This window comes from Nicotiana tomentosiformis, chromosome 11 (genome assembly GCF_000390325.3).
Source record: "Nicotiana tomentosiformis chromosome 11, ASM39032v3, whole genome shotgun sequence".
Lineage (NCBI taxonomy): Eukaryota > Viridiplantae > Streptophyta > Magnoliopsida > Solanales > Solanaceae > Nicotiana > Nicotiana tomentosiformis.
In genome coordinates, this window is record NC_090822.1 from 95,363,252 (window position 1) to 95,376,632 (window position 13,381).

The 13,381-nt window shown below is 35.3% G+C and overlaps 1 long non-coding RNA gene across 1 annotated transcript; it reads left to right on the forward strand.

Moving 5' to 3' along the window:
- The first annotated feature begins 2,653 nt into the window (after nucleotides 1-2,653).
- LOC117281602 (uncharacterized) lies at nucleotides 2,654-11,008 on the forward strand. The gene is made up of 2 exons (XR_004512236.2): nucleotides 2,654-2,811; nucleotides 10,773-11,008. It is a non-coding gene; the product is annotated as an uncharacterized lncRNA (long non-coding RNA).
- The last annotated feature ends 2,373 nt before the right edge of the window (nucleotides 11,009-13,381 follow it).

Genomic DNA, 13,381 nt, shown 5'->3' on the forward strand with positions numbered 1-13,381 from the left:
CCTGTGAATATTCGTACTACTAGCGATATAACGCATGATTCTACCAAGGTCGTTCGGCCAGATCCAGAATAATGTGTACACTGTCAAGAGTCAAGCGGCACGAACCATAGATGCATCTATATACTGTCGAGGTGTTCGGCCCGCTCCACAAGAAAAGGAAGGAAGTTACCGAATTATGAGACATGTATTTACAATACCATACATGAGTACAAAATGGATATAATCTTTAACGTTTCTCAAATAACTCGCCCACAACTGAAAGTGTTAAGGCTCAGCGTGATATACATATATTTATTTCTAAATCAATTTCATTTATTACTTCAATTAATTAAGCCAGCAAAATGAGTTCAAATAATTCAAATATTACATGATAAGATCCTAAGTCTACCCGGACATAAATATGTTGTAGCTACGTACGAACTCTCGTTACCTCATACGTAGTACCCACAACTAGTTGCACATAATAATAAATATTACCTAGGGGTAGTTTCCCCTCACAAGATTAGACAGGAGACTTACCTCGCTCCGAAGTTCCATAACCGGCTCTAATACCTCTCTAACACCTCAAACTGATGCCCACCGATCTAAAACTAGTCAAATAAGGTACAAACCAATCAAAATATACTCTAACGCCCATAATTAATCAATTTAAACAATTCTCAACTCCGCTCGAAAAATCGATAAAGTCACCTATCGGGTCCACGCACCCGAATTCTAAATATTTTCAAAGATAAACCTTACCCATAACTTTACTATCTCAAATATATAATTTATCCCTAAATCCATATCCAATTTCTTGGTCGAAATCCAAAAATATCAATTTTCTAGGTTTTCTACCAAAATCCCAATTTTTACAAATTTTCATGCTTAAATCTATATATAAGTCATGTATTAAGCTCACAACAAGTGGTAAATTACTTACCTTGTGCTACATGATGAAAACTCCTCCAAATCGCCTAAGAACCGAGCTCCATAAATCCAAAACAAAATGAGGAAAAAGACTAAGTTCGATCCCTTATGTTTTGCCTAGTTTTCACTTCTATGGATCACTTGACCGCATTTGCGGATTTTCCATCGCTTCTGCGATCCAGGGCTTCCAGCCCATTTCCGCATCTGTGGTCTCCCATGCGCAGATGCACATCCACATCTGCGAATATACTTCTGAACCTGCACCCCCGGGCTTCCTCTCTCATTCTTGCACCTGCGATACCCCTACGCATCTGCGACCTCGCAGGTGTGAACAACCCTTCGCACCTGCGATCACTGCCCAGCTTCACCCAAACTGCACGTGTGACCATTTCCTCACTTCTGCGGTCACACACCTGCGGTCAAATTTGCTGAGGTGCTATTGCACCAGAACTTGTGCACTTCAGTCATTCTTTAAGCTTCAACTTGATCCGTTAACCATCTGAAACCACCCTGAGGCCCCCGATACCTCAAACAAGTCTACCAACAAGTCCTAAAACATAATACGAACTTAGTCGAGCCTTTAAATCACTTCAAACAATGCTAAAATTACGAATCGTACCCCAAATCAAGCTTAATGAACTTTAGAACTTCAAAGTTCTACATTCGACGCCGAAACCCATCAAATCAAGTCCGATTGACCTCAAATTTTGCACACCGGTCATAATTGACATTACGGACCTATTCCCACTCCCTGAATCAAAATCCGACCATGATATCAAAAAGTCCACTCCCGGTCAAATTTTTCAAAAATTATCTAATTTTCAAATTTCGCCAATTGACGCCAAAATGACCTACGGACCTCCAAATCAACATCCGGATATGCTCCTAAAACCAAAATTAGAAGTTAGATTTGTTTTCTTTCCAAATCAACTTTGAACTTCCCGAAGTTTAATTCCTACCACACGCACACATCATAATACCTAAAGTGAAGCTACTCAAGGTCTCAAATCGCCGAATGACGCGCTAGAGCTCAAAACGACCGGTCGGGTCGTTACAGAAAAGGAGAGGCAAATCAATGATATTATGTCAAGTGTCAAAATAAAATATCAACACGTGTCAAGTTTTTTGGAAAAACTATAATAAATTTGGAGATTCAAAGAAAATTGAAAATAGAAAAAAACTTACCAATTCAGTTATTCACAGCTTTGGTCCCACGTTTTTGGGCAGATCTTTTTTAAAACTGAAAAAAAAATATAGTACTCCCATTCCAAGAAATAGACTCATGAGGCAAGGCTCTTGAGGCATATTGAGACAGAGCATATGGCTATGAAATATATTAACAGATTTCTTAGTTTTTTCCCATCAAATTAATGAATTTATTTGCATTCTTGGGTAGGAGAGCCTCCAGTATTAGTGGAAAAGCAACTTGGAGCCCTTCTACCATTATTAGCGTGAGACTACTCTACGAAATCTAAATCATAATATTTATATATATGTTAATATATTATATCAAATCTATTGTGCGGGATATACTTAATAGTGTTTTTATTTTCCAATTGAAGCTGCACGAGATATGCAGTTGGACCAAATTATTTCCACATATGTTGCAATGAAACAAGAGCAACTCTGAGGCAACTCCTTGGCAGATATTGGCCTCGGCATGTAGAATAATACAAACTTTTGTTACATCTTTCCTTTTCAATATTCGATGTCCATTCAACTCATGCTGATGAATTTATTTATTTTTTCTCCTAGACCACTCTACAATGCGCATACCACTACAACAAATGTACTTTGGACTGGTCTAGCGATGATCACCCTTCCCCTTGAGAAAATCGCAACTACAGTTGTTGGTTTGCTGTGTTTGGCCACAAGAGTTGCTGAGGAGATGATTGTTAGCATGTAGGTATTTCGGACTTAACGGTTTCTATGATAAATTTTATCCTAACAAACATGTTTCTTTCTTAAGATGAAATTTTCATTAAATTGTGTTTTAGAAGCTCTTACTCTTAATGCATGTGAACATCGTGTTGGAAAGCTTGCGATTTATACAGAATGGTAATTCTTTTAGAAAACATAAAAAATATAAGATCTTACAGCTTTAACCTTTTTTTTTAATTCAAGTAAATCCGTACTCTAATGTAGAAATTATGTATTGAAACTAAACTGTAAAAATTAAAGATGGATTCTCCAAAAGCCTCAAATAGTATGTTGATTTAGCAATAAATATTTGATGAATACAAATAAGCATGTCATTTGGCTAAGAAATTATGGTGTTGGAACTTCCTCAATATTTTTTCATATGTAGTTCTCCCAACATTACATATTCCTTTTTACTGTAGTTCTCACTGACCTCCTCATTTCTTTTTTGAATGATCATGTGTTTTTTATGCATTATTTTATTTATCATGGTAGAAGTCGAAATCACCTGTGCCGTAAAATAGAACTTTTGAACCTACAATATATATAAATATCATGTTCATATTCGTTTTATATTTATTCAGATATGCTTTTGAATTCAATTCTAATTTTATGGTATTCTACTATTCACAACTTTTGCGCCTCATGACTAAAATATTTATATCTCTATACTGGCACTTCAAAACCGCGATCCGCTTATGTCGTCATAAAGAGAACTTCTGGAACAATAATATATACAAAAATAAGATATATATTATTTGTAGATTTATACAGTGTTCTTTTTTATTCAGTTCTGATTTTCTGCCATTCTATTTTTTACAGCTTTGCGCGCCCTGACTAAAAAATATTTAACCCTTTGTTGGCAGATTAAAAAACTAATCCGCTTGTGTTGTTGGAAACAGAACTTCAGGGACTACAATATATACAAAAATCAGGTCTATATCCCTTATATATTTATACAAAAATGCTTTTGAACTCAATTATGATATTCTGTTATTCTGCTATTTACAACTTTGCGCACCCTGATTAAAACATTTATATCTTGGCGCTGACATGTCAAAACTACGATCTCCTTGTGCCGTTGGAAAGATAACTTCTTGAACTACAATGTATAAGAAAATATTTTCTAGATTGTTTGTAGATATATATATATATAGTCTTTTGAACTAACTTTTGAATTTATGTCATTCTACTTTTCAAAATATTGCGCGCCCTGACTAAAAACGTTATATCTCTATGCAGGCATGTCAAAACCAACATTCTCTTGTGTAATTTCAAAGAGGACTTCTTGAACTACAATGTATACAAAAATGAGGTCTGTATTCTTTGTATATTTATAAAATTATTCTTATGAACTCAGCTCTGAATTTCTGACATTTTTCTTCATTTTGCTTTTCACAGCTTTGCGTGTTGTGACCGAAAAAATTATATTTTCCTGGCGCATCGTCTCTTTTTTGCAGCATGGTATCCTTTATTTAACACTTTTATTTTATTTTTTGCTCCCAGTTCAAGAACCTCAATGTTCTCCTGACATTGTACAAAGAGAAATTAAAAACCTTTTGTCTGTTCAATATGCTAATTTAGAATTTTTATATTGAAACTAAACTGTAAATTAAAGATGGATTCTCCAAAAGCCTCAAATGGTATATTGATTTAGCAATACATGTTTGATGAATACAAATAAGCCTGTCATTTGGCTAAAAACATTATGGTGTTAGAACTTCCTCAATATTTTTTATATGTAGTTCTCCCAATTTGTTTTTTTTTTTTTTTGGTAACTATCAACTTTCATTAATTACCAAATAGAATATTTACAAATCCAACTAGACTTTATGCTCGGTCTACTGTTCATATGACAAACACACCACATTAATAGAAACTATCTTATACACTTTAACTAGGAAATCTAAAATTCTGTAGAGTCATCTTAAGATTGTCAGCAACACGAACATGACAGGTATAGGCTATTTCTCTAGCTACAACATCAATTGTTCTCGCTTTCTGCATAAAAACTTTGTTGTTTCGTTCAATCCATATTACATATATGAACTCTGTATATACCAGCTTCAGTAATTTTGCTTGTTTTGTCTTTCCTCTTGTTCTCTATTCTATCCAGCTTTGCATTTGCCCCCCATTACATCACTGATGGCCAATCAGTTTGTATCCATGCCATTAATTTGCTCCACACTCGTCTGTTAACTTCACATTCAGCAAATAGGTGATCTTTGTTTTCCTCTGCTAGTTTGCACATTTGAAAGCTTGTATCTATCTGCATACCCTAGCTTTTTAGTCTTGTATATGTGAGTAATCTGTCTTTAAATTGAAGCCATACTATGAAGACTGCTTTTGGTCTTGCTGCATTCCCACACATTAGGTTCTTCCGGGTGACTTTTGGTAGATTTCCTATCATTTTCACGTAGATGGCCCTAATCATGCTCATGCTCCCTGGTGACTTATGTTCCACATTACTCAATTTCTCTCTTGCCTTGAATATTTTCCTTACCATCCAACTTACTTGCTGGGGTATGAGCATATTTGTTAATCGCTTCCCTCTTATATACTCATGTATCCATTTGATCCAAAGAGTATATTTCTTACAATATAATTCCCAGCAAGTTTTAACTATAGCTGTTTTGTTCCAGATCTTCAAATTTGTGAGGTTAAGACCTCAAGCTGACTTTGGCACACACATTTTACTCCAAGAAACCAATGCTTTTCTAGTTATTTTATTTGCTCCTGACCAAATACAGCTTTTGCAGTAAGCTTCTATGTGTCTTCATCACTTTGGCAGGTATTGTGAATAGCTGGGCCCAGTAAAATTGAACTCCAACCAGAACTAACTTCACCAACTGGACTCGACCAGCATATGACAACTTCTTTGCTACCCATGAAGCCACCCTTGCAGTGATCTTGGATATTAATGGTTGTCATTCTACCATCTTCAGTTTTCTTGTAGCCAGTAGGATCCCTAAATACCTAAAAGATAATTCCCTTTGCCCATATCCCAGTAGTTGTTGAATATCATGTCTAAGAGGATCTGGTACTCCACCAAAATAGATAGCACTCTTTAACATGTTAGCTTGTAAACCAGAATCATCTGTGAAGTTACCAAAGTTTTTGTACAATAGACCTACAAAAGTTAGATCTCCATTGGCAAACATTAGTAGGTCATACGCAAAACTCAAATGAGTGATATTCATTTTTCAACACTTAGGATGATATTTGAATTGCCTCTCATCTCTCAATTCACTAATATTTTTGCTTAAGTACTCCATGACTATGGCAAATAAGAAGGGTGACATTGGATCCCCTTGCCTGAACCCTCTTGAAGCATCAAATGGTTTGGTTTGTTCTCCATTGATTACTATGGAGTAATTAACAGTTGACACGCATTCTATCACTCATCTAACAAACTTTGGAGGGAAGTGCAGCTCTTCCAGCATCTGCTTCAGGAACCTCCAATCTACTGTATCATAGGCTTATTGAATATCTACTTTGATCATGCATCTTGGTGAGATGTATTTCCTTGTGTATGTCTTTACCAATTCATGTGCCAAGATCACATTGTCTGTAACGTTTCTCCCAGGAATGAATCCAGCTTGTGTTTCTATGATGATGCTAGCAATAACCTTTTGTATTCTTCCTACCAAGAATTTAGCAATGATTTTGTAGAGAACAGTACAACAGGCAATTGTCCTATACTCTTTGATTGTTGCAGGATTAACTACTTTTGGAATCAAAGTTACTGCAGTACAATTGATGCCTCTGAACATAGTACATGTTATAAATAACTCTTTTACTGCTTCTATAACTTCATTTTTGATAATTGGATATGTTTTTTTATAGAATACTTTATTATATCCATCTACCTATGGTGCTTTGTCATCTCCTATAGAGCATAGTCCATCATAGATTTCTTGTTTTGTTACTGTTTCACATAGCTGAAGTTGTTGATCATGGTTTAGGTGTTTTCCTCTTCTCATGGTCTTCTTATTTACTGTTTCCACACTGGGAATTGTTGTGCCCATGAGTGACTTTTAAAACTGAGTAATCTCTTCCCTAATAACAATTGAGTCAGTCAGTCTCCTTCCAGCAAGAGAAGCAATCTTTGTTATTGGTTTCCTCTGTTTCCTATCCTTCATGACTGCTGAGAAGTAACTAGTGTTAGAGTCTCCAAATTTCATCCACATTGCCCTCGCCTTCTGTTGCATAATACTTTCTTCAATCTAGGACCACTTTTCAAGCTGACATAGTATATTCTTCTCTTCTGATGTAGGTGCATCTGTGTAATGTGCACTTATCTTGGTCTGAACCTCTTTCAGGTCTTCCCTTGCTTGTTCAATATTCATAGCAATACCCTTGAACTCAGTTTCATTTAGAATCTTCATTCCTCATAGGTCTTTCTACTTCAGCCAAATCTTTCTCATTGTATCTACATGTAATATGCAGGTTTTGTGTCCAGCAATCCTCCACTATCTTAGGAAAGTTCTCATGTGTTGACCAAACATTAAAGAATTTTAATGGTGACTTGATCTTTGTCTCCCTCGGGTTAGTATTTATCATCATCGGGCTATGATTTGAGATGTGAGGCAGTCTGTACTCAGTAGTGAGATGTCCAAACTGCATCATCCAATTTGGATTTCCCATTGCTCTGTCAATTCTACTCCAGATTTTGTCTCTACTTTGTTGTTTATTTGTCCAGGTATAGTAATCTCCCTTTTATGGTAGCTCATTCAGCATCAGGTTTTGAACACATTCAGCAAAGTCCTTTATCTTCATATTAGTTACTGTAGTATCATATAGTATATCCTGTGGGCACAATATGGAATTGAAATCACCCCAGATAATCCAGGGTTTAGATACCTTCTGTGAGATTTCTCCAAACTGTTGTCATAACTTCTATCTCTTTTCTAGTGTGTTATATCCATACACCACTGTCATATCACAATCAATGACTCGCTTCTTACTAACCACATTACAGTGCAATAATTGAGCATTTTGTTGTATACTCTTGATCTGATATACAACACAATCCCAAAGTAACCAAACTCTTCCTTTAACTACACTTGCATAATTAGCTTCAAACTCCCATCCAATTGCTATTTTCCTATTAATTTTGCCTGCATTATGCTCTTTGACTCTTGTTTTCACTAATCCAACTAACTTTACTTTATTCTCTTTAAGGTATGTAGTCATTTCTTTTTGTTTATACCTTTTATTTATCCCCCTCACATTCCATGCTAACCAAGGATGGCATATGAATCCCCCTCCTAAATCAGAGGGGAGTAAGACTGCCATCACATCATCATCTTGTTGCAATATTTCAAACTCATTTCTCACAGGTATAGCAACTTTCACTATTCATAGGTCTGCCATTTATTTCTTTCGCTGCCTTCCCTTTCAATAACTGCTTCTCTTTGGTTTGTGGATCTATCTCTTCATTTACTATTATTTCTGCTTATTGATGTATTTGTTTGGCTGCCCCTACATAGCTAGTACCCTACTGCTCACCAGTAGAGGTAACTGGCATACGAGTATCTACCTTTGGTACCCAAATTGAAATCAGTTTTTGAGGTCACTTCCTCCTCTCTATTGGCCAAGTTTGCTTTGGTTCCTCTTTCTACGATTTATCCATTCTTTGCATATCACAATTATGCCCTATCATTAAGCATTGTTCACAGTATTCAGGTTTTCATTCAAACATCACTCCCTGCTGGAATGTTTTCCCTAAAGGATCCATCACTGTTATTTCAGATGGCAAGGCCTTAGTGACATTAACTTCTATGAGCATCCGAACAATTGATATTCTAGTCTATTTTGCTGTTAATTCATCCGCATATTTAGGAACACCAATGGCACTATCTATACTACTCAATGAATCCATGCTCCAATAAATCATGGGTAGATTTGGAAACTTAACCCATAAAGGCAATTCTGTGAGGAACTGTGCATTGAAGTCAAAATCTGGAGTCCATTGCTTTAAAATCATAGGTTTGTTGTTAATACTATAAGGTCCTGCATACAGAATTTCATTCACGTCTGTTATTCTTTGATATTTAACAACATAGTATCCCTCCTTGTGATAACAGATTCCAGGTTCCGATACAGTATTCCAGTTTTGCTACACATACTTCTTCATGTAATTATATCCATGTGTATCTCCCACTACATATACTATTAATGCTAACTTCCATTTATCAATCTACTTTTCTGTTTCTTCTTTGTCAAGCTTAACAATCATAGATCCCTCAACCAATTTCGGAAGAATATAATCAAGGGACATACCATTAGTTGCAGCACAATTACGGTTGAATAGTCCAGTCCAAGTAGGCTCTGGAACTTGTTGCTTCATTGTTGCTTCATCTTTCTCCTTTGTTGAATCTTTAAAGCTTTGGATCGTTAGTGTTTGTACTTCCTTGTGGTCTTTCATTTCCTGTCAATTGCGTCTTTGGTTCTCCGCTGAGGTTCAATTTCTTAACCCTAGGGTTCGATTTCACTACCGACGCTAATGGTGAAAGAGCTAGAAAATGAGTCGCTACTGGTGTTGAAATTCTTTGTTCGCCTCCATTTTCTAGAGTTCCAGCTATTACCCTAACACTTACCGAGCTCCCTACTGTAACAATTGGTTGTTTCTTCGATCGACCTCGTCCTCTGGCCATGGCTACCACCGTCGGCGTATGTTATCTTAACGTGCACCGAGAGCCCTAAGCTAGAGAGAGTTCTTCTCCCAACTTTACATATTCCATTTTTATTGTAGTTCTTCCTAACCTCCGCATTTCCTTTTTGAATGATCATGCATTTTTTATGCATTATTTTATTTATCATGGTAGAAGTCGAAATCACTTGTGCCATTAAATAGAATTTCTGAACCTACAATATATACAAATATCATGTTCAGATTCTTTTTAGATTTATTCAAATATGCTTTTGAATCAATTTTATGGTATTCTGCTATTCACAGATTTTGCGCCTCCTGACCAAAACAATTATATCTCTATACCGGCACTTCAAAACCGCTATCCGCTTGTGCCACCATAAAGAGGACTTCTGAAATTATAATATATAAAAAAAATAAGCTACAGATTATTTGTAGATTTATGCAGATATTCTTTTTTATTCAGTTCTGATTTTCTATCATTCTACTTTTTACAGCTTTGCGCCCCCTGACCAAAAACCTTTTATCTCTCTACTGAAAAATTGAAAAACCGATCCGCTTGTGCCGTTGGAAACAGAACTTCTGCGGCTACAATATATACAAAAATCAGGTCTATATTCCCTATATATTTATACATAAATACTTTTGAACTCAATTCTGATATTCTGCTATTTATAACTTTGCACACCCTGATTAAAAAAAATTATATCTTGGTGCTGACATGTCAAAACTATGATCCGCTTGTGCCGTTGGAAAGAAAACTTCTTGAACTACAATGTATACGAAAATAAGTTTTAGATTCTTTGTAGATTTATATAGATATTGTTTTTAACTTACTTTTGAATTTCTCTCATTCTACTTTTCAAAACATTGCGCGCCCTGACTAAAAACATTATATCTCTATGCAAACGTGTCAAAATCAACATTAGCTTATGTAATTGCAAAGAGGACTTCTTGAACTACAATGTGTACAAAAATCAGGTATGTGTTCTTTGTAGATTTATACAGATATTCTTGTGAACTCAGCTCTAAATTTCTGTCATTTTTCTTTATTTTGCTTTTCTAGGCTTTGCGGGTTGTGACAGAAAAAATTATATTTCTCTGGCGCATCATCTCTTTTTTGCAGCATGATATCCTTTATTTAACACTTCTATTTTATTGTTTGCTCCTAGTTCAAGAACCTTTATGTTCTCCTGACAGTTTGCAAAGAGAAATTCAAAATTTTATGTCTATTCAAGGTCTATTCTCTTCAACTCTTGGAACTGAGGCGACATCTTTTGAAATGTAGGAGAAGTTTAGGTGGCCACAGTATGCCATTTCAAGTAGTCATTCTAAAACGTGCATTGAACAACTACAATTGATTCTGCCAAACGCTTTAAAAGGAGAAGGACCTCATGTTGTGGCAAGTGGTCTGAAGTTAATAATGTTTGAGCTTATTTCATGTGATTTCTTACCATATTGTAAAACATTCCCTCAATATTATTTTTTAATTCCTTAAGTGATGATGATGAAGAAGCATTAAAATAACCGTAGGCTATGCAGTTGCGGCTCTCAAAACAAGTGATATATATTGTGTTAACAAGTATCTTATTATGTTTTTAATAACTGACATCAAAGATCTATTCCTCGATGCTTGATGCTTTGATACCATGTCAAAGGAATATTTTGTTCTTTGCATTTAAAAATAACTTTGTTAATGTGTACCAAATATGTAGAATCTAGTGCCTTTATTATAAAGTTCTAATATATATATGTCTTAGACTCTGAATGTGCCCAATAATAAAAAGTTTCATTATCTTCCTTAATAGCTGCTTTATAATGGATATGTATATTTTTCTTTAATGTACGAATATTCAATGCATTTACATGTTCAATAAATAATACTCTCTCTACGTCCAAACAACGGTATAATGACAATAATAAAGATAATTGAAGTTGATAACAACGATAATTAAAGCACATAAAGAAGACACCAATTTAACGTGGTTCGGTCAAAGTGACATACGTCCATAAGCGGAGAGAAGCAATTTTACTATACCAATAAGAGTACAAAAGAGAGTACAAAATTAGAGTAAATACTCTAATTAATCTCAAATACCCTAAGGGAATAACCTCACAAGATCACTCCAAAGAAAGGGTTTACACAAGTGCTTCCCAACACTTAACTCTCATACAAAATACTCTTAATAAAGGGAGAAAGGAAGAAACAAGAAATAAAGATTCAAGTCTTATTGGTGTGTCTAAAATGAACTAATGACCTTCCCTTTTTATAGGCAAAAAAGTCTTGGCCTCTTAGGTGTAAAAGAAGAGATATAACTTGTGCAAATGATGTCCAACACACAATGCAATATTTTTGGGTCCTAAAGAATATTGCCAACAAAATCTACACTTTGCAAAGATGCTTATGCTTATGTGAGATGGACTCCATTAACTAAAATATTGGTCATAATTACAAATCTCCACCTTGGCCTAATTTTGACTGATATAGTTAATTTTCTCCACCTTCTCCGCAAAAGCCCTAATGGGCATATGTCAAAATTTAATGCCATCAAAATCAGACAAATTGTCTGATACCGAAATTGTAGTAAGACCTATAACAGTGGATCCCAATAAAGTATACATCAAACCAGATCTGTGTGCTTTCATGATCACAAGAGCACCATGAGAAACTTTCAGAACTCCACCTTCACATGTGTACTTGCACCCAAGAGATTCTAGAATGCCCAAAGAGATGAGATTTTTATTCAAGTCAGGAACATGTCTAACATCAGTGAGAATTCTCACCACACCATCGTGCATTTTGATTCGAACTATACCTTTTCCAAAAACTTTGTAGGCAATATTGTTGCACATCAAGATAACTCCACCTCCAATAGATTTATATGTGGTAAATAAATACCGATTGTGACACATATTGTAAGAACAACCCGAATCTAAAATCCACTCATTGTTAGATTTGAAACTATTATTAGTTACTAAAAAAATAGTTCCCTCAGTCTCATCAGCAACTGCACTTGTTTCGGCAGTGTCAGTATTTTTGTGCTCATTTTTCCTTTCCTTATGCTTTTCTTTATTTTTCAGCTTATAACATTAGGAGATATTGTGACATTTCTTATGATAATAGCGACACTCTAAATTATTGTATCTAGATATGAAGTCGGATTTGCCCCTAACAAACAAGCCAACTTCCGCTTGAGTTCTATTAGCTTCCCTAGTAATATCACTATCTATCCGTTCTTTTGATTTTAAGATAGATTTAATATCCTTATAAGAGATATTATCCTTTGCATAAAGCATAGTATCTCTTATATGCTTAAAAGATGGGGGTAGAGAATAAAGCAGTAACACAGCTTGATCCTCATCTTTAATTTCAGCATTTATATTACTCAAATCTATAAGAATGGAATCAAAGATGTCAAGATGAGAGAGAATAGAGGTACCTTCGCCCATACGAATTGTATAAAGCTTCTGCTTTAGGTAAAGTCTATTTTCCACCATCCTCTTCATTTATAAGGTTTTCAATTTTTCCCCACATGTCTTTAGCTGTGGTTTCTACAGAAACTTTACGTAAAACCTCATTTGAGAGATTTAAAATATACTTGCTTTTGCCTTTTTGTCTATGATGGTAAACTCTTTATCCGTCATTTTATTCGGCTTCTTCTCCTTTCCTTGCAACTCCAAGTCTAAGCCATCCCGAATTAGGATAGCTTCCATCTTTAATTGCCACATTCCAAAGTTCGCACTTCGGTCAAATTTCTCAACATAAGTCTTTGTTAGAATCATTTTGGCTTTTGAAACTAACCCGGTTAGATCCGGCTCTGATACCAATTTGTTAGGATCGGGAACTCGGGTAGTGCGGAATATAGCCAAACAACGGTATAATGACAATAACAAAGA